Source organism: Lolium rigidum, chromosome 2 (genome assembly GCF_022539505.1).
Source record: "Lolium rigidum isolate FL_2022 chromosome 2, APGP_CSIRO_Lrig_0.1, whole genome shotgun sequence".
NCBI lineage: Eukaryota > Viridiplantae > Streptophyta > Magnoliopsida > Poales > Poaceae > Lolium > Lolium rigidum.
Window position 1 is genome coordinate 211,589,160 of NC_061509.1, and position 25,853 is coordinate 211,615,012.

The following is a 25,853-nucleotide window of genomic DNA, read 5'->3' on the forward strand; positions in this document are numbered from 1 at the left end:
CTATGTTGATGAGAAGCATTATTTCTGAAATTGTAGGCTCATCTCGAGGAGGCCTATGCAGCAGCTTATGAGGAGTATCTCGAGAAGGTTAAGGAGCATGACCTTGTGAAAGATACATACTTCCAGTGGTCGAGCAACCAGATGGCGGCAAGTTTCAATCTCTATGGTTGCAAAACATCATAACTCCCCTTGTTTGAACTTGACATATCTCTCGCCTTTCTTGCAGACTTTGAATCGGTTTATGATGACTGGAGTGCGAGAGGAAACACAGCCAGAGCCACCTCATCCGGGGCCGACGCCAGTGTTCCCATCGAAGGAGGAGTTCTATTGCATGTACAAGCGTCAGCGTCAATTGACCCCGGTAAGTTGCTAACTTGGCTAAGTTGCTAACTTGGTGTTACATTGCTAAGTTGCTAACTCCCTCAAACATGTAGGTATTGGGAGAATCCGGGAATGGTACACCGTTGCACCCCGGTCGTCATTCTCCTGGTGCTTCTGGCCTCCCTCGGCATGGTAGTACTTCCGGTGGCTCTCGTCGTGGTTCTACCTCCCCGAGCACCGTCGAAGCAACTTTCCCTCGCTTCAACAGCGACGAGCTGGATCAGTACTACCCTCCCGGTGGTGCACCATCATAGTTGCTACATTGTACTAGCTACATGATGACACATTCTATCTTTGTAGTGGATTTGTGCTATATTTGTGCTTCATGATGGTCTTGTATGCTATATTTGTGCTATTTGTGGGATTTGGTGCTATATTTGTGAGATTTGGTGCTATATGGTGATATCTTTATGCTCTATGGTGCTATATATGTTATTGGACATTCAATGTTATAATCTGTGCATTTTGTGCGATTTTCTGAGCTAATTGAGCCAAAATGGCGAAAACCTGAAAAAACTGGGCCGGCTGTGCCGACGGTGTCACCGTCGGCACATACCCATAGCTGTGCCAAATTGCAGGGTCTGTGCCGACGGTGACACCGTCGGCACAGCTGGCCCAGCGCGCGTTTTTTCCGCAGTTTCAAATGTTTTTTGTTTTCGCGCCGATTTTTCTGGGAAAAGCTGGGCTACTTCACCGTCGGCACAGCCTAACGGCCTTCGCCAGCGCCGTCACGCCGTGGCGGACGAGCAACGGCCCGTGCCGACGGTGGCACGGCCGACGGCCACCGTCCCAGCCGTCGGTGCAGCGTGTGCCGACGGTGGTTTACTGTGCCGACGGTAATGGGAGCTGCCCCGACCGTCATGTGCCGACCGTCATGTGCCGACGGTTGAAACGGTTGCGCCGACGGTGCGGGGCCGTCGGCAGACGGCGTTGTTCCCGTAGTGTTATGTATCTTTAAAGAGGCTTATACAATGTACGAGTCTAACGAAAGACCTAACAAGAGGGCACTGGTCTTGCATATAGAAAATTCTAGAGGGTAAGCTATAACTAGTAGAAAATGGCTATTTAGTTTCGGTTGGTAAGGGTTTTTAGTTTCGGAGGATCTTTAGTCGCGATTTGTAGCACCAACCGGGACTAAAGCCTTTGTGTATTTTTTTTCATTCATTTTGGTTTTCTCTTTTTTCCACTCCCTCTTTTTACCTATTTTTTAAAAAAATTCTATTATTTGAGTTATTTGACCAGTTTAGTCTCTAACTACATTATCTCTAGTCAAATTACTTACTCGTGGTCAAACTTCCGTTCTGTCACCCATTCTCAAACTACTTGAGCTTCTAAGTTTATTCCATACCCGCTTCCAAATACTTTGTGCAAACGTTATTTATATTGCTATCATATTGATCCTATTAATCTTTTGGTCACACTTCTATATTATTTGAATTCTAAATAATTATTTTAATAAAAAGGTAATGAACTAATAATAATCTTGAATAAATAAATAACAATACAATATTTTTTAATATTTTCATATTTTTTGCAAAACCTAAAATCTAAAAAGAAATCATATTTCCTTTTGGAAGTTTAAGAATCTAAAAAGATGGAAACCAACCATAGCTCGGTAAAATCGGATGTAACTTTTCGCGTCGATAGATTTTAATATATTAAATATTTGTTTGAGTTCATATGCAAAAGTTATTGCCATCTTGCCGAAAATATAGATTTTTGCAAAATAAGCTGAAATTCATGTTTGTTAATTTTCATAATAACTAGATCACTTAACCTACCAACATGTAAAAGGATTTAAAATTTTGAATTTTCTATTATCTTATTTTGCATTTTACAAAGCTAAAAAGACGATCGGTGTGTGCACGCGCCCTGTGGAGGAAAAAATCCTAGGAAGTCTTTAGTCTTGGTTGGAGCGCACAGACAGCTGCCGCAACCTTTTTTAGTTCCGGTTGGTATCTCCAACCGAAATTAAAATTCTCATTCGAACCGAGACTAAAACCATGCGACGTTTTAGCCGTTTGAACTGGAACTAATGCTTACATTAGTCCCGAGATTAATGCTCGGACAGCTCCAAACAAAAATTCGTTTTATACTAGTGTATATGAACAAATGGGTTTATCCCAAAAAGGACTACATAGTACAATAAAAACTGATAGGTCGTCGAACTACCCGTCAGTGGTGACCTGCACTACCTGTTCCCCATTTCGATCAAGATAACCTCTCTGTACCACATTTCTTTCACATGTCATCTCACCAGCTGATCGATGCGAGAAAAACGAGCCAGAAACTACCACATTACAGATGATTACTACCTTCGATTCAAGGAATAAGGCGTCCTCATTTTACACGCTTTTCGTTTGACTCAGTATTAATTCAAATATATAAAGATTTTTTGTATAAAATTAACATCATTAGAAAGTGTTTTTCAATACAAATCCAACGATACTAATTACACATAATATAACCAAGATTTTGTTGCTCAATTTTTATGGTCAAACTTCGTCTTGGAATACGTGCGTGCCTTATTCCTTGGGACGGAGGTACTATGTCTGAAAATTATCAATACTGGGCAAGGTGACACATAACTATCTCTTCAGGGGCATGGTCGTGATAAAAAAGCACTGATTTTACTAATTAGCCGTGTTAAACCATTTTCTGACCGTTCGGACCCACATGTCGGTGTACGTGGCAATGATGGTCTGCCATTTTTACTCAAAACCCTAGGGCTTTATTGTCTAAAAGCAATCAAGTTGATGCGCCCCGATCGACAGCGGTTGCTCCGCCCCCGGCGCCCGCCCCGCCATGGCCTCCGTCTCCGACCCTCAGACTCGCAAGGCCGCCGCCGCCACACACGCGCATCCCCGGGACTTCCTCGTCCACCTTGAGGCCTACCTGACCCGCCACGATGGTCGACAAGCTGCTCAAGATCTCGCGTTATGCCGCGTGCCTCGCGCTCGCCGTGTGGCCGCCGCTGACCCGGGCCACCTCCGCGCAGCTCAAGTCCTTCGAGTCCAGCGTCGGCCTCAAGCGCAAGGCCTTCCGCCTCGGCAAGTTCGTGCATGACGTCAACACCCTTAGCGTCGACCGCAGCCCCTCGTACTCCACGCCTAAGGCGGCGAGGGCGTCTACTACTTTCTTGAGCAGTTCGTCTAGCTCGCTGATGGCGTGTATTTCACACGTTCGTTGGGCAACCCCAAGAGGAAGGTATGATGCGCACAGCAGCAAGTTTTCCCTCAGAAAGAAACCAAGGTTTATCGAACCAGGAGGAGCCAAGAAGCACGTTGAAGGTTGATGGCGGCGGGATGTAGTGCGGCGCAACACCGGAGATTCCGGCGCCAACGTGGAACCTGCACAACACAACCAAAGTACTTTGCCCCAACGAAACGAGTGAGGTTGTCAATCTCACCGGCTTGCTGTAACAAAGGATTAACCGTATTGTGTGGAAGATGATTGTTTGCAGAGAAAATAGTAAAACAAGTATTGCAGCAGATTTGTATTTCAAGTATTAAAGAATGGACCGGGGTCCACAGTTCACTAGAGGTGTCTCTCCCATAAGATAAAAGCATGTTGGGTGAACAAATTACAGTCGGGCAATTGACAAATAGAGAGGGCATAACAATGCACATACATGACATGATAAGTATAGTGAGATTTAATTGGGCATTACGACAAAGTACATAGACCGCCATCCAACTGCATCTATGCCTAAAAAGTCCACCTTCAGGGTATCATCCGAACCCCCTCCAGTATTAAGTTGCTAAACAACAGACAATTGCATTAAGTATGGTGCGTAATGTAATCAACAACTACATCCTCGGACATAGCGCCAATGTTTTATCCCTAGTGGCAACAGCACAACACAACCTTAGGGGTTTCTGTCACTCCCCCAAGTGTCAATGCAAGCATGAACCCACTATCGAGCATAAGTACTCCCTCTTGGAGTTAAAAGTAAAAACTTGGCCAGAGCCTCTACTAGAAACGGAGAGCATGCAAGATCATAAACAACACATGTATAATAACTTGATAATTAACATGACATGGTATTCTCTATCCATCGGATCCCGACAAACACAACATATAGAATTACAGATAGATGATCTTGATCATGTTAGGCAGCTCACAAGATCCAACAATGAAGCACAATGAGGAGAAGACAACCATCTAGCTACTGCTATGGACCCATAGTCCAGGGGTGAACTACTCACTCATCACTCCGGAGGCGACCATGGCGGTGTAGAGTCCTCCGGGAGATGAATCCCCTCTCCGGCAGGGTGCCGGAGGAGATCTCCGTAATCCCCCGAGATGGGATCGGCGGCGACGGCGTCTCGGTAAGGTTTTCCGTATCGTGGTTTTTCGCCTCGGGGGTTTCGCGACGGAGGCTTTAAGTAGGCGGAAGGGCGGAGTCGGGGGCTAACGAGGGGCCCACACTATAGGTCGGCGCGGCCAGGGCTTGGGCCGCGCCGCCCTATAGTCTGGCCACCTCGTGGCCCCACTTCGTGTGTTCTTCGGTCTTCTGGAAGCTCCGTGGAAAAATATGTCCCTGGGTCTTCGTTTCGTCCAATTCCGAGAATATTTCGTTACTAGGATTTCTGAAACCAAAAACAGCAGAAACAGGAACTGGCACTTCGGCATCTTGTTAATAGGTTAGTTCCAGAAAATGCACGAATATGACATAAAGTGTGCATAAAACATGTAGGTATCATCAATAATATGGCATAGAACATAAGAAATTATCGATACGTCGGAGACGTATCAAGCATCCCCAAGCTTAGTTCTTGCTCGTCCCGAGCAGGTAAAACGATAACAAAGATAATTTCTGAAGTGATATGCCATCATAACCTTGATCATACTATTTGTAAACATATGTAGTGGATGCAGCGATCAAAACAATGGTGATGACATGAGTAAATAGGTGAATCATATAGCAAAGACTTTTCATGAATAGTACTTCAAGACAAGTATTAATAAGTCTTGCATAAGAGTTAACTCATAAAGCAATAAATCAAAGTAAAGGTATTGAAGCAACACAGAGGAAGATTAAGTTTCAGCGGTTGCTTTCAACTTGTAACATGTATATCTCATGGATAATTGTCAACATAGAGTAATATAACAAGTACAATATGCAAGTATGTAAGAATCAATGCACGGTTCTGTTGACTGCCAAAACCCACCGGCGGGCAGCGGCCTTGTCAACACCGTAGAGCCGGGAAGAGCCTAGAGCTGCGGCTGGCTGAGACCCCTCCGAGCGACGGCCCGCAATGCTCTTCCGGTCACACGCGGCGTTGCGAAGTGCAAGGGCGTGCCACCTGACCTATACCCGGTCGGAGAAGGTGATGGGGATGCCTCGCTTAGTTTCCCCGCAGGGCATACATGTAAACATTAAATACGAGCCTCGATCGGCTCTCGAGGTTATCCCGTGAATCGGCTCAAAGAGCCGATCCACCCATGATTCGTACGGGTGCACGAATACTTGGTGGTCCCGCTTGATCAAAATAGAGCTAATGAGATCTACGACGATTTAGGGTTTTCACCGCATAATCGGATCATCCTACTCCAGGTTGGGCCTCGCGGCCACGCACGGTGCTCGTAAACCGATCCTAAACAAGGCCAAAAACCAACATGAAGTTGATCCCTGGAACATCCCGTTTAGGACTTGCGAACGCCACCCTACGTGCCATCGGATCCTCCCCCTTTGTAAGGCCTAACTATTGCAGATATTAAACTAATCCTTGTAGAACAAGGAGCAATCGTAACGGATCAGATCTACTAAATAATGATCAAGCGGGGTGCCGCCCCCACACCTAAGATAGGCGTGAGGGCGGCTAGACATGCAAGGGTTGCACTACGTAAGCATGCTTAAACGAAGAACAATGCTAACCCTAACACATCTAATGATAACTACGTTGCTCGCCATCAAAAGCGCTTCAAGTACGAGCAACGCATGAACAACGTGGGCTTAGGCTTGCCTAGATCGCAAGATGCGATCTAGGCAGCATGTCGCTACCCGATAGAAACCCTCGAGACGAAGGAGTTGGCGATGCGCCGAGATTGGTTTGTTTTGGGGTTGAACGTGAGTTGTTGTTTATTCCATAAACCCTAGATACATATTTATAGTCCAGCGGACTCTCTAATGCGGGCGTGCACCAAACCGTGCACGAATAAGATTCTATCTCTAAACTAAGATACGATCTAATACGTTACAGATACACGGGCAACTAAGCCCAACTTGGTAAAAAGGCCGATCCACATACTTCTTCTATATATACTTCTTCACACCCATCTTCGATCGCGGCCCACCTCTGACTTGGTCAAATTCTGGTGATAACACATGCCCCCCTGGTTTTGGAAATAACATTTCCAAAATCATTATGCTTTCCCTTCGAAGGGTCATGTCGTGGCAGAGCGAGCCGTTACGACGATCCGTCATCATTATGCCCTGTCTTCTCGCCTTCTCTAAAAATTCGACAGCTTTAGCATCGATCCCTTGGAAGCGGTAATGGCATTAAACCTTCACCAGATTTCTCATTATTTAACCGTGCCGACTGGTTAGCTCTCTCTATCCTCTATTCCATCCCAGCTATCGGCACCAAAAAACCCTCTCCTCCTGTAGCAATGTCTTCCTCTTCCTCTTCCTTCTCAAAACTCTTCCCCCAATCTCCGCCGAAGGAGAGAAACGAGGACAGCCTCCACCCCGCAGTGAATCCCTTCTCCTCCGACAAGGAGGAGAAAGAAGGAGAAGCAGCGAAGGCCAAGGCCTCCCCCTCCGTCCAGCTCCCGCCGAAGAAGCGCCCCCGCATGTGGGCGGACAGCGAGGACGAAGATGATGACGAAGAAGAAGAGGAGGAGGATGACTCCTCCTCCTCCATCGGGTATCCGCCGACCAAGCGCTTCCGCTCCTGGGCGGACAGCGAGGATGATGATGATGACGAGGAGGAAGAGGCTCCGGCCAAGGGCCGGGGCAGCAGCGACGAGGGGCTCCCCGGGAGCAGCGCCGACGACGTCGACGGCGGCGATGACGAGGACAAGCGACGACTAGTAGTAGCAGTGCACTAGGCACCAGATCCCTCTTTTGAGAGCCATCGGCTCTTTTTTGTAAAGCCGCTCCTTGGAATTAATGAAATTGTTCTTTCCATTCATCCTTTAATCGCTCCAATTTCATTCCTTCCGTTTGTCACGCTAAGACCGATAGCAACGCGTCGGACTTCTTCCCTTTTCTTGCAGCAACAGCACAGTCCAAGCCCTGTACTAGACGACGGCTTTTCCTTCCCAGTTCCTCCCTGAGACGACCATGATGTAGCCGCAGCCGAGGTGACCCTAATCGGCTCTTAAAAACAGGGCATCTTCCAGGCTTGTTGCCCCCCGAGTCTTAGCCGAGGCAAAACAGAGCTGTATGGACCTGGGCTCGATCATGTCTGAGGGAGCTCCTTATGCCGAGCTAGCCGATTTAAACATAAATCGGCTTCCCAAAGCGAGAGCCCTCAAGGTGAGCTGCCCTCCGAGTTTCTTCGGTCCTCGCCGGCCGGATAGGCTCCTTTCCTTTGGTGGACCCGATGCAATCCATCCTTGACCTGATCCGCACGCCCATGCCGCTCCCGCCATTGTTCTTGAAGAGAGGATCCGAGCTTCCAAACTGCGAGGAGTTCCTTCATAAAAAATTTCCCTTTGTGCTCCATTGACCCTCCGATCGTACTCGATTACTCCTCTTGAGTCGATGGCCATGCATCGGCTTTCAGGTCCTTAAGTCGATGCCTGCTGCATCGGCTGTGCTCGAAAATTTTCGAATTTTCGCCCCTTTTTGTTTTTTACGGCCGACCTGTGCATCGGCCCCCATATTCCAATACCCATCACCAGGAGATGAGATGCTTCCGTTGCATATCCTCGTATTTTATCTACCTGGGTGCCCCCCGAGCCGATTCTATCAAGAGAATTGATGGTATCGGCTGTATTGGATAACATGTTGAATCTAGGCAGAATGGTGGGTGAGGATAATTTTGGCCGATTGCTGGAATCGGCCTCCACGTTGCTTGCTCGTTGAAGGTTTTGTAAGTTCCCTTCGTAAATTTTTGGGGCCGATCACAAGGATCAGCCTCTCCTGGTTTGCTCATTGGTTTGATCTTGCTACTTGGTTAGGCTGGATAAAACCAACCCGACCTCTCGACTTGATGCGCTTGCCGTCGTCCACCTTGAGTGCTCCGTAGAGTCGTGGAGCGCTAAGCTCGTCGGCAAGACGAGTACCATGTTTGTGCCGACCGATGTCTCATCATCGGCTTTCCTCCGTTTGGGGCGCCACTCCATTTTCCGTGGACGACCCTCTTCATCCAGGGTTCGCTGAACCTTTGCAGCCGGATCAGGCCGTGCCTTCCTTAGCGTATGCGGGTACAACCTTTCGGCTTCCTCCGGGCCGCGCAATCGCCGAACCTCGCGCTTTTGGGAACGGCTGAGTCCGTCGGGCACCACCTTGGCCGGTGGTACCTATCTTCTTCCACTTCTCCCTCGTCTTCCGAATCCTCAAGATCTGCCCAACGAGGTGACTCAGCGCGTTTGCTTTGTGGCGGGAGAGGCCCTAGGCGCTCGAACACGGACACGTTGGCTGCCTCCTTCTTCTTCTTGTTGCATTCTGGGCAATTGCCGATTGTGGGCAATCGGCTCATTCCTGAATCCCAGCAGTGTCTGAAGAAGGGGCAGTCCCAATGTCTGGCATTGTCATCTTGCCCCCTTGATGCTTCCGTGGCACAGCGCTCGTGCTCCTCCTCATCGCGATTCTGCCGACGATGTCTTCTGGCTTCTCTAGCCAGACGATCTCCTCTATCATCGTAATTGTGCCGTCGGCGTTGGTCATACTGACTCACATACTTGTTGAGGAGGTGATCAGAGAGGGGTCGCTGATATCTTATATTCTTCACCTCCCCTCGGTGACATAGCGCTTGCCATCATGACGGAGCCGATCGCGTGGAGCGGCCTCCTCTCGTATCCTTGCTATGAGAGCAGCTGCCCTCATCTCCATCTTTGCCGCAGTGGTTTCAAGGTCCTACCATGTTGATGCTGAACGAGGGACCCGGCTGGCAATCTTCGGGGTAGGTAATTTCTACCATGTTAACGGCGGGGAAGGGTTGGGTGTCGACCTTCATGGCGTACTGGTTGAAAATTAGCCGCCCCTTCTCTATCGCCGCTTGGATGTGCTGACGCCACACCCGGCAGTCGTTGGTGGCATGGGAAAGCGAGTTGTGGAATTTGCAGTACGACTTTCCGTTTAGCTCTTTCGCCGTGGGGAACTTGAGACCTTCAGGAATCGTCAACTGTTTCTCCTTGAGCAGGAGGTCGAAGATTTGTTCAGTCTTGGTCACGTCAAAATCAAATCCCCTGGGCGGCCCCGGTGGCTTTACCCATTTGCGAGCCACGGGGTTCCTCCCCGAGTCCACTCAGCCATCGCTATTTCTTGGTCTCCCGCAGCACTTCATCTTCCTCTCGTATCGACCATAACTATCGCACGCTTGAACTTGTCTTGGTACAGGTCGGGGTGGCGCTGTTCATATGCCGATAGTTTCGAACCATGTGCGCCAGCCGAGGGATAATCTGCTTGGGAGGCCATGTCCTTGAGCTGTGTTGCAAGGCCTCAGCTATCGCCAACTCGATCGCTTCCTTTTCAGCTTATACGAACCGAATAACATCGGTTCCTAAGATTCCCGAAGCGCTGGATGTATTCTCGTCACCGTTTCCCGCGCTTCGACGTAGTTGTGCTAGATCGGCAATGCCGTACTCGGAAGCTTCGAATGGTATTGCATATGGAACTGTTCTTCCAATTGCTTCCAAGACTCGGATGGAGTTTGCCGGCAAAGAGGTGTACCATCCAAAGGCCGATCCCGTGAGGGACCGTGAAAATAGCCTCACGCGTAGCTGATCCGACACCGAAGCCGGTCCTAGTTGAGCCAAATATCGGCCGACGTGCTCGATGGAGCCGGAGCCATCCGATCCACCGAATTTGGAGAAGTCGTGGAGCCGATATTTAGGTGGCAGCGGGATCATCTCGTAATCGTCGGGGTACGGCTTGGAATAGCCGATCGCCTCTTCTTTTCGGCATCATGCCGAATTGGTCTCTCGCATGGTACCGATCTGATCCGCCGTGCTGGCCGTAGGAGTTGCACTCGAAGATTCGCCGGGTGGCGTACTTGGCCTGCCATGTTTGCTTTTCCAGCTTCGAGCCATCCGCGGGAGCCGGGCTCGGGAGTTTCGTCGGCGTGGCGTATTTAGTTAGCCACGTCCGCTCTCGTCGCCGACGTTCCTCTTGTCTTCGCCGGAGTCCCCGATGTTGTGGCCTGGTTTGTGAGTGCCCAGCCACCACAATCCGGCACGTACATGCACGCGTATCCATGAGGGATCTCCTTAGGCGCCTCCATTAAGAACTCGGTAGTCACTAGGGTCGCCACCAATCCTCGTAGACGAGGAATGCCGGTGTAGTCGGCACTTCAGCAGGTGCCGCCAACGCATATGGCAGCGGTGGACGGACCGGAATGGCAACTCTCCTTGATGAGCCCCGAGAGCTGGTCCCGACGGCGAGTACCGGTGGCTCATGATCTCCTCGGATCACGCGCGAGCGACACGCTCCAACACGTTGACCAAGTTCTCGCAGTGGCGGTGTAGTGAGTGAGCCACCGGATAGTTGATCTCCTCGCCGCGCACCCTCGGTGCGTTCCTCCGACGGGGTAGAGAGGTCTATCCCATCGAGCGCACCTGCGGTGAGAACCCCTTCCATCCGATGCCACCGGAACGGGTTCTCCGAAAAGAGCCGATGAGGTCGGCTTCGAGGGTAGCCTTGATCTCGTTGTATTGCTTCTTGAGGTCGTCAGCGCATCCCCGTAGGTGATCGGGCGTGCCGTCCGCCATCTCAGATGTAGATGGCGATGTGGTTGATGTAGACGATTGTCCCACCGGCGTGCCGAATGTGTTGATCTGCCAAAACCCACCGGCGGGCAGCGGCCTTGTCAACACCGTAGAGCCGGGAAGAGCCTAGAGCCGCGGCTGGCCGAGACCCCTCCGAGCGACGGCCCGCAATGCTCTTCTCGGTCACACGCGGCGTTGCGAAGTGCAAGGGCGTGCCACCCGACCTATACCCGGTCGTGAAGGTGATGGGGATGCCTCGCTTAGTTTCTCGCAGGCATACATGTAAACATTAAATACGAGCCTCGATCGGCTCTCAGTTATCCCGTGAATCGGCTCAAAGAGCCGATCCACCCATGATTCGTACGGGGTGCACGAATACTTGGTGGTCCTGCTTGATCAAAATAGAGCTAATGAGATCTACGACGATTTAGGGTTTTCACCGCATAATCGGATCATCCTACTCCAGGTTGGGCCTCGCGGCCACGCACGGTGCTCGTAAACCGATCCTAAACAAGGCCAAAAAACCAACATGAAGTTGATCCCCGGAACATCCCGTTTAGGACTTGCGAACGCCACCCTACGTGCCACTGGATCCTCCCCCCCTTTGTAAGGCCTAACTATTGCAGTATATTAAACTAATCCTTGTAGAACAAGGAGCAATCGTAACGGATCGATCTACTAAATAATGATCAAGCGGGGTGCCGCCCCCACACCTAAGATAGGCGTGAGGGCGGCTAGACATGCAAGGGTTGCACTACGTAAGCATGCTTAAACGAAGAACAATGCTAACCCTAACACATCTAATGATAACTACGTTGCTCGCCATCAAAAGCGCTTCGATACGAGCAACGCATGAACAACGTGAGCTAGTGCTGCCTAGATCGCAAGATGCGATCTAGGCAGCATGCCGCTTACCCGCTAGAATCCCTCGAGCCGAAGGAGTTGGCGATGCGCCGAGATTGGTTTGTTTTGGGGTTGAACGTGAGTTGTTGTTTATTCCATAAACCCTAGATACATATTTATAGTCCAGATGGACTCTCTAATGCGGGCGTGCACCAAACCGTACACGAATAAGATTCTATCTCTAAACTAAGATACGATCTAATACGTTACAGATACACGGGCAACTAAGCCCAACTTGGTAAAAAGGCCGATCCACATACTTCTTCTATATATATGATGGCGTGTATTTCACACGTTCGTTGGGCAACCCCAAGAGGAAGGTATGATGCGCACAGCAGCAAGTTTTCCCTCAGAAAGAAACCAAGGTTTATCGAACCAGGAGGAGCCAAGAAGCACGTTGAAGGTTGATGGCGGCGGGATGTAGTGCGGCGCAACACCGGAGATTCCGGCGCCAACGTGGAACCCGCACAACACAACCAAGCTACTTTGCCCCAACGAAACAGATGAGGTTGTCAATCTCACCGGCTTGTCGTAACAAAGGATTAACCGTATTGTGTGGAAGATGATTGTTTGCAGAGAAAACAGTAGAAACAAGTATTGCAAGTAGATTGTATTTCAGAAAGAGAATTGGACCGGGGTCCACAGCTCACTAGAGGTGTCTCTCCCATAAGACGAACAGCATGTTGGGTGAACAAATTACAGTTGGGCAATTGACAAATAAAGAGAGCATGACAATGCACATACATATCATGATGAGTATAGTGAGATTTAATTGGGCATTACGACAAAGTACATAGACCGCCATCCAACTGCATCTATGCCTAAAAAGTCCACCTTCAGGTTATCATCCGAACCCCTTCCAGCATTAAGTTGCAAGCAACAGACAATTGCATTAAGTATGGTGCGTAATGTAATCAACAACTACATCCTTAGACATAGCATCAATGTTTTATCCCTAGTGGCAACAAGACAACACAACCTTAGAACTTTCTCGTCACTCGTCCCGGTGTCAATGCAGGCATGAACCCACTATCGAGCATAAGTACTCCCTCTTGGAGTTAAAAGCATCTACTTGGCCAGAGCATCTACTAATAACGGAGAGCATGCAAGATCATAAACAACACATAAGCATAACTTTGATAATCAACATAACAAGTATTCTCTATTCATCGGATCCCAACAAACGCAACATATAGAATTACATATAGATGATCTTGATCATGATAGGCAGCTCACAAGATCCGACAATGATAGCACAATGGGGAGAAGACAACCATCTAGCTACTGCTATGGACCCATAGTCCAGGGGTAGACTACTCACTCATCACTCCGGAGGCGACCATGGCGGTGTAGAGTCCTCCGGGAGATGATTCCCCTCTCCGGCAGGGTGCCGGAGGCGATCTCCAGGATCCCCCGAGATGGGATCGGCGGCGACGGCGTCTCAGTAATGTTTTCCGTATCGTGGCTCTCGGTACTGGGGGTTTCGTCACGGAGGCTATTTGTAGGCGGAAGGGCAAGTCAAGAGGCGGCACAGGGGCCCCACACCACAGGTCGGCGCGGCCAAGGCCTGGGCCGCGCCGCCCTAGGGTTTGGGCACCCTGTGGCCCCACTTCGTTGACTCTTCGGTCTTCTGGAAGCTTCGTGGCAAAATAGGACCCTGGGCGTTGATTTCGTCCAATTCCGAGAATATTTCTTTACTAGGATTTCTGAAACCAAAAACAGCTAGAAAACAAAGAATCGGCACTTCGGCATCTTGTTAATAGGTTAGTTCCGTAAAATGCACGAATATGATATAAAGTGTGCATAAAACATGTAGATAACATCAATAATGTGGCATGGAACACAAGAAATTATCGATACGTTGGAGACGTATCAGCATCCCTAAGCTTAGTTCCGCTCGTCCCGAGCGGGTAAAACGATAACAAAGATAATTTCTGGAGTGACATGCCATCATAAACTTGATCATACTATTTGTAAGGCATATGTAGAGAATGCAGCGATCAAAACAATGTGTATGACATGAGTAAACAAGTGAATCATAAAGCAAAGACTTTTCATGAATAGCATTTCAAGACAAGCATCAATAAGTCTTGCATAAGAGTTAACTCATAAAGCAATAATTCGAAGTAAAGGTATTGAAGCAACACAAAAGAAGATTAAGTTTCAGCAGTTGCTTTCAACTTGTAACATGTATATCTCATGGATATTGTCAACATAGAGTAATATAATAAGTGCAATAAGCAAGTATGTAGGAGTCAATGCACAGTTCACACAAGTGTTTGCTTCTTGAGGTGGAGAGAAATAGGTGAACTGACTCAACATAAAAGTAAAGAGAATGGTCCTCATAGAGGAAAAGCATCGATTGCTATATTTGTGCTAGAGCTTTGATTTTGAAAACATGAAACAATTTTGTCAACGGTAGTAATAAAGCATATGCATCATGTAAATTATATCTTATAAGTTGCAAGCCTCATGCATAGTGTACTAATAGTGCTCGCACCTTGTCCTAATTAGCTTGGACTACCTGGATTATCACCGCAATACATATGCTTTAACCAAGTATCACAAAGGGGTACCTCTATGCCGCCTGTACAAAGGTCTAAGGAGAAAGCTCGCATTTGGATTTCTCGCTTTTGATTATTCTCAACTTAGACATCCATACCGGGACAACATAGACAACAGATAATGGACTCCTCTTTTAATGCTTTAAGCATTCAACAACAATTAATTCTTTTCTCATTAGAGATTTGAGGATGTTTGTCCAAAACTGAAACTTCCACCATGGAACATGGCTTTAGTTAGCGGCCCAATGTTCTTCTCTCACAATATGCATGCTCAAACCATTCAACTCAGTGTAGATCGCCCTTACTTCAGACAAGACGAACATGCATAGCAACTCACATGAATTTCAACAATGAGTTGATGGCGTTCCCCAGTAAACATGGTTATCGCACAACAAGCAACTTAATAAGAGATAAAGTGCATAATTACATATTCAATACTACAATAGTTTTTAAGCTATTTGTCCCATGAGCTATATATTGCAAAGGTGAATGATGGAATTTTAAAGGTAGCACTCAAGCAATTTACTTTGGAATGGCTGGAAAATACCATGTAGTAGGTAGGTATGGTGGACACAAATGGCATAGTGGTTGGCTCAAGTATTTTGGATGCATGAGAAGTATTCCCTCTCGATACAAGGTTTAGGCTAGCAAGGTTATTTGAGGCAAACACAAGGATGAACTAGTACAGCAAAACTCACATAAAAGACATATTGAAAGCATTATAATACTCTATACCGTCTTCCTTGTTGTTCAAACTCAAAACTAGAAATTATCTAGACCTTAGAGAAACCAAATATGCAAACCAAATTTTAGCATGCTCTATGTATTTCTTCATTAATGGGTGCAAAGCATATGATGCAAGAGCTTAAACATGAACACAACAATTGCCAAGTATCACATTACCCAAAACATTTATAGCAATTACTACATGTATCATTTTCCAATTCCAACCATATAACAATTTAACGAAGGAGAAACTTCGCCATGAATACTATGAGTAGAAACCAAGGACATATTTGTCCATATGCTACAGCGGAGTGTGTATCTCTCCCATAAAGTGAATGCTAGGATCCATTTTATTCAAACAAAACAAAAACAAAAACAAAACGACGCTCCAAGAAAAAGCACATAAGATGTGGCCGAATAAAAATGTAGTTTCGGGGGAGGAACCTGATAATTTGTTGATGAAGAAGGGGATGCCTTGGGCATCCCCAAGCTTAGACGCTTGAGTCTTCTTGATATATGCAGGGGTGAACCACCGGGTGCATCCCCAAGCTTAGAGCTTTCACTCTCCTTGATCATGTTGCATCATACTCCTCTCTTGATCCTTGAAAACTTCCTCCACACCAAACTCGAAACAACTCATTAGAGGGTTAGTGCACAATATAAATTGACATATTCAGAGGTGACACACTCATTCTTAACACTTCTGGACATTGCATAATGCTACTGGACATTAGTGGATCAAAGAAATTCATCCAACATAGCGAAAGAGGCAATGCGAAATAAAAGGCAGAATCTGTCAAAACAGAACAGTTCGTATTGACGAATTTTAAAATGGCACCAGACTTGCTCAAATGAAAATGCTCAAATTGAATGAAAGTTGCGTACATATCTGAGGATCATGCACGTAAATTGGCATAATTTTCTGAGCTTCCTGCAGGGCAGTGGGCTCAGATTCGTGACAGCAAAGAAATCTGGAACTGCGCAGTAATCCAAATCTAGTACTTACTTTTCTATCAACGGCTTAACTTGGCACAACAAAACTCAAAACTAAGATAAGGAGAGGTTGCTACAGTAGTAAACAACTTCCAAGACACAAAATAAAAACAAAGTACTGTAGGTAAAAACATGGGTTGTCTCCCATAAGCGCTTTTCTTTAACGCCTTTCAGCTAGGCGCGTAAAGTGTGTATCAAGTATTATCGAAGGGTGGTGCATCAACATTACCTTGGGCCTTACCCTTACCTTTCTTATTGTTTTTCTTTCCCTTTGGTTTAGGAAATATACGAGTTTCTCCCGGTATAGAGGTGAATTTCAAAGTGCCTTCTCCAACATCAATGATCTGCTCCCAATAGTTTCAAGCGAGGATCTTCCGAGTGTGAGTTTTCCTGTTTCAACAACAAGATAATCAATGGATATTGTTCTCCCACAAATAGTTGTATGCACACCTGCGGCTATTCCTTTAGGGATTATAATAGAGTTATCAATGAGAGTTATCTTTTCTCCTCCTTCCTCAACTCCCCAAATTTTCAAAGATTTATAAATACTTTCGTGCATAAGGCAAAATTCATACATAATATCACAAGTAGGCATGGAGTGTTCGATCACCGATAAAAATTTTAACATGTAAGGATCCCACAATGAGAGTTTAGAGTTCACTAAGACTTGTTCAAGACGATTACGAACGTGGCAATAGTTATCATTCAAGCGAGATGTACTTATCTCCGGAGTATTTAATCTACTATATATGCTAGCGAGGATCGAATCAAAGTTATTAGCTGAATCATATGATGCAACCAACTTCTTTATGGCATTAAAAGCTTGATCCCCATTGCAATGAAGGAAATCTCCTCCCACTAAAGTATCCAAAGCATATCTATAGCGAACCATAAGACCAAAATAAAAATTACTAAGGAGCAAACTTAGAGTCATTTGAGGTTCAGTTTCACGATAAGAAGTAAAAATTCTAGACCAAGCATCCTTAAAACTCTCCTCATCCCCTTGTTTAAAAGTGAAGACTAATTCTTCAGGCGAAGAAATAACAGGTTCAGAGCTAGACATGGTAACAAAAGTAACTAAATTTTTTTTTTTGTATTTTTAATATAGAGTGCAAGACAATAAAGCAAACTAGATAAAGTAAATGCAAGTAAACTAATTTTTTTGTGTTTTCGATATAGCAAACAAGATAGCAAATAAAGTAAAGCTAGCAACTAATTTTTTTGTGTTTTGATATAAGTGCAGCAAACAAAGTAGTAAATAAAATAAAGCAAGACAAAAACAAAGTAAAGAGATTGAGAAGTGGAGACTCCCCTTGCAGCGTGTCTTGATCTCCCCGGCAACGGCGCCAGAAAAAGAGTTGCTGGCGCGTAGTTGACGTGGGAGTTAGAAATCTTGGTGGTGTAGCTTTTCTTCAGTTCCCCGGCAACGGCGCCAGAAAAAGAGCTTGATGGCGTGTATTTCACACGTTCGTTGGGCAACCCCAAGAGGAAGGTATGATGCGCACAGCAGCAAGTTTTCCCTCAGAAAGAAACCAAGGTTTATCGAACCAGGAGGAGCCAAGAAGCACGTTGAAGGTTGATGGCGGCGGGATGTAGTGCGGCGCAACACCAGAGATTCCGGCGCCAACGTGGAACCGGCACAACACAACCAAGCTACTTTGCCCCAACGAAACAGTGAGGTTGTCAATCTCACCGGCTTGTCTGTAACAAAGGATTAACCGTATTGTGTGGAAGATGATTGTTTGCAGAGAAAACAGTAGAAACAAGTATTGCGATAGATTGTATTTCAGTAAAGAGAATTGGACCGGGGTCCACAGTTCACTAGAGGTGTCTCTCCCATAAGACGAACAGCATGTTGGGTGAACAAATTACAGCTGGGCAATTGACAAATAAAGAGAGCATGACAATGCACATACATATCATGATGAGTATAGTGAGATTTAATTGGGCATTACGACAAAGTACATAGACCGCCATCCAACCGCATCTATGCCTAAAAAGTCCACCTTCAGAGTTATCATCCGAACCCCTCCAGTATTAAGTTGCAAGCAACGGACAATTGCATTAAGTATGGTGCGTAATGTAATCAACAACTACATCCTTAGACATAGCATCAATGTTTTATCCCTAGTGGCAACAAGCACAACACAACCTTAGAACTTTCTCGTCATCGTCCCGTGTGTCAATGCAGGCATGAACCCACTATCGAGCATAAGTACTCCCTCTTGGAGTTAAAAGCATCTACTTGGCCGGAGCATCTACTAATAACGGAGAGCATGCAAGATCATAAACAACACATAAGCATAACTTTGATAATCAACATAACAAGTATTCTCTATTCATCGGATCCCAACAAACGCAACATATAGAATTACATATAGATGATCTTGATCATGATAGGCAGCTCACAAGATCCGACAATGATAGCACAATGGGGAGAAGACAACCATCTAGCTACTGCTATGGACCCATAGTCCAGGGGTAGACTACTCACTCATCACTCCGGAGGCGACCATGGCGGTGTAGAGTCCTCCGGGAGATGATTCCCCTCTCCGGCAGGGTGCCGGAGGCGATCTCCGGGATCCCCCGAGATGGGATCGGCGGCGACGGCGTCTCGGCAATGTTTTCCGTATCGTGGCTCTCGGTATCGGGGGTTTCGTCACGGAGGCTATTTGTAGGCGGAAGGGCAAGTCAAGAGGCGGCACAGGGGCCCCACACCACGAGGTCGGCGCGGCCAAGGCCGGGCCGCGCCGCCCTAGGGTTTGGGCACCCCGTGGCCCCACTTCGTTGACTCTTCGGTCTTCCGGAAGCTTCGTGGCAAAATAGGACCCCGGGCGTTGATTTCGTCCAATTCCGAGAATATTTCTTTACTAGGATTTCGAAACCAAAAACAGCAGAAAACAAGAATCGGCACTTCGGCATCTTGTTAATAGGTTAGTTCCAGAAAATGCACGAATATGATATAAAGTGTGCATAAAACATGTAGATAACATCAATAATGTGGCATGGAACACAAGAAATTATCGATACGTTGGAGACGTATCAATATACTTCTTCACACCCATCTTCGATCGCGGCCCACCTCTGACTTGGTCAAATTCTGGTGATAACAGGTTCACACAAGTGTTTGCTTCTTGAGGTGGAGAGAAAATAGGTGAGCTGACTCAACATAAAAGTAAAGAGAATGGTCCTTCAAAGAGGAAAGCATCGATTGCTATATTTGTGCTAGAGCTTTTATTTTGAAAACATGAAACAATTTTGTCAACGGTAGTAATAAAGCATATGAGTTATGAAAGTTATATCTTACAAGTTGCAAGTCTCATGCATAGTATACTAATAGTGCCCGCACCTTGTCCTAATTAACTTGGACTACCGTATCTTTGCAATGCACATGTTTTGACCAAGTGTCACAATGGGGTACCTCCATGTCGCCTGTACAAAGGTCTAAGGAGAAAGCTCGCATTTTGGATTTCTCGCTTTTGATTATTCTCAACTTAGACATCCATACCGGGACAACATGAACAACAGATAATGGACTCCTCTTTAATGCATAAGCATGTGGCAACAATTATTATTCTCATATGAGATTGAGGATATATGTCCAAACCGAAACTTCCACCATGAATCATGGCTTTAGTTAGCGGCCCAAAGTTCTTCTCTAACAATATGCATGCTCCAACCATGAAGGTGGTAGATCTCTCTTGCTTCGGACAAGACGGACATGCATAGCAACTCACATGATATTCAACAAAGAATAGTTGATGGCGTCCCCAGAAACATGGTTATCGCTCAACAAGCAACTTAATAAGAGATAAAGTGCATAAGTACATATTCAATACCACAATAGTTTTTAAGCTATTTGTCCCATGAGCTATATATTGCAAAGGTGAATGATGGAATTTTAAAGGTAGCACTCAAGCAATTTACTTTGGAATGGCGGATAAATACCATGTAGTAGGTAGGTATGGTGGACACAAATGGCATAGTGGTTGGCTCAAGGATTTTGGATGCATGAGAAGTATTCCCTCTCGATACAAGGTTTAGGCTAGCAAGGTTATTTGAAACAAACACAAGGATGAACGGTACAGCAAAACTCACATAAAAGACATATGGTAAACATTATAAGACTCCATACCGTCTTCCTTGTTGTTCAAAACTCAATACTAGATGTTATCTAGACTCTAGAGAAACCAAATATGCAAACCAAATTAGCAAGCTCTAAGTATTTCTTCATTAATGGGTGCAAAGTATATGATGCAAGAGCTTAATCATGAGCACAACAATTGCCAAGTATCAAATTATCCAAGACATTTTAGAGTTACTACATGTATCATTTTCCAATTCCAACCATATAACAATTTAACGAAGAAGAACTTCGCCATGAATACTATGAGTAGAGCCTAAGGACATATTTGTCCATATGCAACAGCGGAGCGTGTATCTCTCCCATAAAGTGAATGCTAGGATCCATTTTATTCAAACAAAACAAAAAACAAAAACAAACCGACGCTCCAAGCAAAGTACATAAGATGTGGCCGAATAAAAATATAGTTTCGGGGGAGGAACCCGATAATGTTGTCGATGAAGAAGGGGATGCCTTGGGCATCCCCAAGCTTAAACGCTTGAGTCTTCTTAATATATGCAGGGGTGAACCACCGGGCATCCCCAAGCTTAGAGCTTTCACTCTCCTTGATCATATTGTATCATACTCCTCTCTTGATCCTTGAAAACTTCCTCCACACCAAACTCGAAACAACTCATTAGAGGGTTAGTGCACAATAAAAATTCACATGTTCAGAGGTGACACAATCATTCTTAACACTTCTGGACATTGCATAAAGCTACTTGGATATTAGTGGATCAAAGAAATTCATCCAACATAGCAAAAGAGGCAATGCGAAATAAAAGACAGAATCTGTCAAAACAGAACAGTCCGTAAAGATGGATTTTATTAGGCTACCAGACTTGCTCAAACGAAAATGCTAAAATTGAATGAAAGTTGCGTACATATCTGAGGATCATGCTCGTAAATTGGCGTAATTTTCTGAGCTACCTACAGGGAGATAGACCCAGATTCATGACAGCAAAGAAATCTGGAACTGCGCGATAATCCAAATCTAGTACTTACTTTTCTATCAAAGACTTTACTTGGCACAACAAAACATAAAACTAAGATAAGAAGAGGTTGCTACAGTAGTAAACAACTTCCAAGACACAAATATAAAATAAAGTACTGTAGTAAAAACATGGGTTGTCTCCCATAAGCGCTTTTCTTTAACGCCTTTCAGCTAGGCGCAGAAAGTGTTTCTCAAGTGTTATCGAAGGGTGGTGCGTCAACCTTACCTTGGGCTTTACCCTTACCTTTCTTATTGTTTTTCCTTCCCTTTGGTTTAGGGAATATATGATTTCCCCCTGACATAGAGGTGAATTTCGAGTGCCTTTTCCCACATCAATGATCTGCTCCCAATAGTTTCAACGAGGATCTCCCAAGTATGATTTTTCTGTTTCAATAACAAGATAATCAATGGATATTGTTCTTCCAAGAATGGTTGTATGCACACCTGCAGCTACTCCCTTAGGAATTATAATAGAGTTATCAATGAGAGTTATCTCTTCTCCTCCTTCATCGACTCCCCAAAGTTTCAAAGATTTATAAATGCTTTCGGGCATAAGGCAAAATTCATACATAATATCACGGTAGGCATGAAGAGTTCGATCACCGATAACAATTTTAACGAGCAGGATCCCATAATGAAAGTTCAGAGTTCACTAAAACTTGATCAAGACGGTTACGAATGTATCCATAATTTTCATTTAAGCGAGATGCACTTGTCTCAAGAGTATTTAATCTATTATGAATGTCGATAAGGAGTTGAATCAAAATTATTAGCTGAATCATGTGATGCAACCAACTTCTTTATGGCATTAAAAGCTTGATCCTCATTGCAATGGAGGAAATCTCCTCCCACTAAAGTATCCAAAGCATATCTATAGCGAACCATAAGACCAAAATAAAAATTACTAAGGAGCAAACTTAGAGTCATTTGAGGTTCAGTTTCACGATAAGAATCAAAAATTCTAGACCATGCTTCTTTGAAATTCTCCTCACCTCCTTGTTTAAAAGTGAAGATTGATTCCTCAGGTGATAGAGTAACAACTACGGGACTAGACATGATAACAAAAGTAACTAAATATATTTTTTTGTATTTTTTAATATTGAGTAAAAGACAATAAAGCAAACTAGATAAAGTAAATGCAAGTAAACTAATTTTTTTGTGTTTTTGATATAGCAAACAAGACAGTAAATAAAGTAAAGCTAGCAACTAATTTTTTTGTGTTTTGATATAAGTGCAGCAAACAAAGTAGTAAATAAAATAAAGCAAGACAAAAACAAAGTAAAGAGATTGAGAAGTGGAGACTCCCTTGCAGCGTGTCTTGATCTCCCCGACAACGGCGCCGGAAAAAGAGCTTGATGGCGTGTATTTCACACGTTCGTTGGGCAACCCCAAGAGGAAGGTATGATGCGCACGGCAGCAAGTTTTCCCTCGGAAAGAAACCAAGGTTTATCGAACCAGGAGGAGCCAAGAAGCACGTTGAAGGTTGATGGCGGCGGGATGTAGTGCGGCGCAACACCGGAGATTCGGCGCCAACGTGGAACCTGCACAACACAACCAAAGTACTTTGCCCCAACGAAACGAAGTGAGGTTGTCAATCTCACCGGCTTGCTCGTAACAAAGGATTAACCGTATTGTGTGGAAGATGATTGTTTGCGGAGAAAATAGTAAAACAAGTATTGCAAGCAGATTTGTATTTCAGTATTAAAGAATGGACCGGGGTCCACAGTTCACTAGAGGTGTCTCTCCCATAAGATAAAAGCATGTTGGGTGAACAAATTACAGTCGAGCAATTGACAAATAGAGAGGGCATAACAATGCACATACATGACATGATAAGTATAGTGAGATTTAATTGGGCATTACGACAAAGTACATAGACCGCCATCCAATCGCATCTATGCCTAAAAAGTCCACCTTCAGAGTTATCATCCGAACCCTCTCCGGTATTAAGTTGCTAAACAACGGACAATTGCATTAAGTATGGTGCGTAATGTAATCAACAACTACATCCTCGGACATAGCGCCAATTTTTTATCCCTAGTGGCAACAGACACAACACAACCTTAGGGGTTTCGTCACTCCCCGGGTGTCAATGCGAGCATGAACCCACTATCGAGCATAAGTACTCCCTCTTGGAGTTAAAAGTAAAAACTTGGCCGAGCCTCTACTAGAAACGGAGAGCATGCAAGATCATAAACAACACATGTATAATAACTTGATAATTAACATGACATGGTATTCTCTATCCATCGGATCCCGACAAACACAACATATAGAATTACGGATAGATGATCTTGATCATGTTAGGCAGCTCACAAGATCCAACAATGAAGCACAATGAGGAGAAGACAACCATCTAGCTACTGCTATGGACCCATAGTCCGGGGGTGAACTACTCACTCATCACTCCGGAGGCGACCATGGCGGTGTAGAGTCCTCCGGGAGATGAATCCCTCTCCGGCAGGGTGCCGGAGGAGATCTCCGTAATCCCCCGAGATGGGATCGGCGGCGACGGCGTCTCGGTAAGGTTTTCCGTATCGTGGTTTTTCGCCTCGGGGGTTTCGCGACGGAGGCTTTAAGTAGGCGGAAGGGCGAGTCGGGGGGCTAACGAGGGGCCCACACTATAGGTCGGCGCGGCCGGGGCTTGGGCCGCGCCGCCTATAGTCCGGCCACCTCGTGGCCCCACTTCGTGTGTTCTTCGGTCTTCTGGAAGCTCCGTGGAAAAATAGGGCCACGGGTCTTCGTTTCGTCCAATTCCGAGAATATTTCGTTACTAGGATTTCCGAAACCAAAAACAGCAGAAAACAGAACCGGCACTTCGGCATCTTGTTAATAGGTTAGTTCCAGAAAATGCACGAATATGACATAAAGTGTGCATAAAACATGTAGGTATCATCAATAATATGGCATAGAACATAAGAAATTATCGATACGTCGGAGACGTATCACTCGCCAAGGCCGGCTTCCTGCTCGCGCACCTCCTACCGCGCCTCCATCTCCGCCCGCTGAGGTCATCCCGTAGAGAGGAGCTCCTTCCCCTGGTCGCGGAGGAGCTAGCCTGAGGGTTGCGCTCGCTCCCTCGACGGCCAGCGGCCGCTGCGACATGCAGAAGCGTCCTCCGTGAGCGCCCGAGGTGGGGCTGGCCAGGGGCGGCGGCCATCGGCCCTCCGGCGTGCAGCAGCGCCCTCCTGGTGGCTGCGACGAGCTGCTGAGGCGGAGCTAGCCAGGGGCAGCGAAGCAACTTCTGCGGGAGGAGCATGGCGGCGGGATGTCGTCCCTGCTGCGCCTGGGGACCGGGGAGACGGCGACGGCGAGGCTGGTGACGGACAGGAGATCGGGAGAAGATGGGAATCTTATCCCGTCGGTGATTTTGCAAATCTACCCTCAAAGGTTATAAAATTCTTATAGTAAGGTTCGATCTTTCTGTTTCTGCCACCTAAACCCAACAGGTGAGCCCAAACGGTCAGAAAACAGTTTAACACGGCTAATCAGTAAAACCAGTGCGTTTTGTCACGACCATGCCTTGAAGTGGTAGTTATGTACTTATGTGTCGTCTTGTAATTTTCAGACATAACCGTCTGTAATGTGGTAATTTCTCCTCATTTACTCCCCTAGGTCTTTTGGTTTACCTAAAGACGGACTTAGCTTAGGGCGGCCCTAGCTGGCGCTCGATCGCCAGGTTTAAAGTGAGCGATCGGTTTCCGATAGTCCAATTAGGGAAAGCCGTGTTAGCAACTCTAAATCTGTATTTGAAAATTCAAAATGTTTTATCTCACAAACGACAACTCCGATTTAAGATCCGTTTTCACCAATAAATCCGTCTCGACGAGATCTTCAAAACTAGCACCCATGTTGATATGTTTCGAGAAACTTTTTTTCGGGCTAAAAGTTATCAACCCTCTCTACCTGAATAATCAACCCATCCGTACTTGAGTGATCAACGGTAAATGTATAAAATTATCAACCTGCTGCAGACTATTGAGGGAAAGTTCTGCATGCATGCACAAATAGACGAATCTGCTGATGTCAGCGGAATCTTTTTCAAATTTGTAAATTCAAAATGTTTTATCTCACAAACGACAACTCCGATTTAAGATCTGTTTTCACCAATAAATCCGTTTCAACGAGATCTTCAAAACTAGCACCCATGTTGATATGTTTCGAGAAACTTTTTTCGGGCTAAAAGTTATCAACCCTCTCTATCCGAATAATCAACCCCTCCGTACTTGAGTGATCGACGGTAAATGTATAAAATTATCAACCTCAGTGCAGGCTATTGAGGAAAAGT

At 45.8% G+C, this 25,853-nt stretch overlaps 1 pseudogene; it reads left to right on the forward strand.

Annotated features, from left to right (window-relative positions):
• Positions 1-3,186: 3,186 nt before the first annotated feature.
• Positions 3,187-24,627, forward strand: LOC124690531 (annotated as a pseudogene).
• The last annotated feature ends 1,226 nt before the right edge of the window (positions 24,628-25,853 follow it).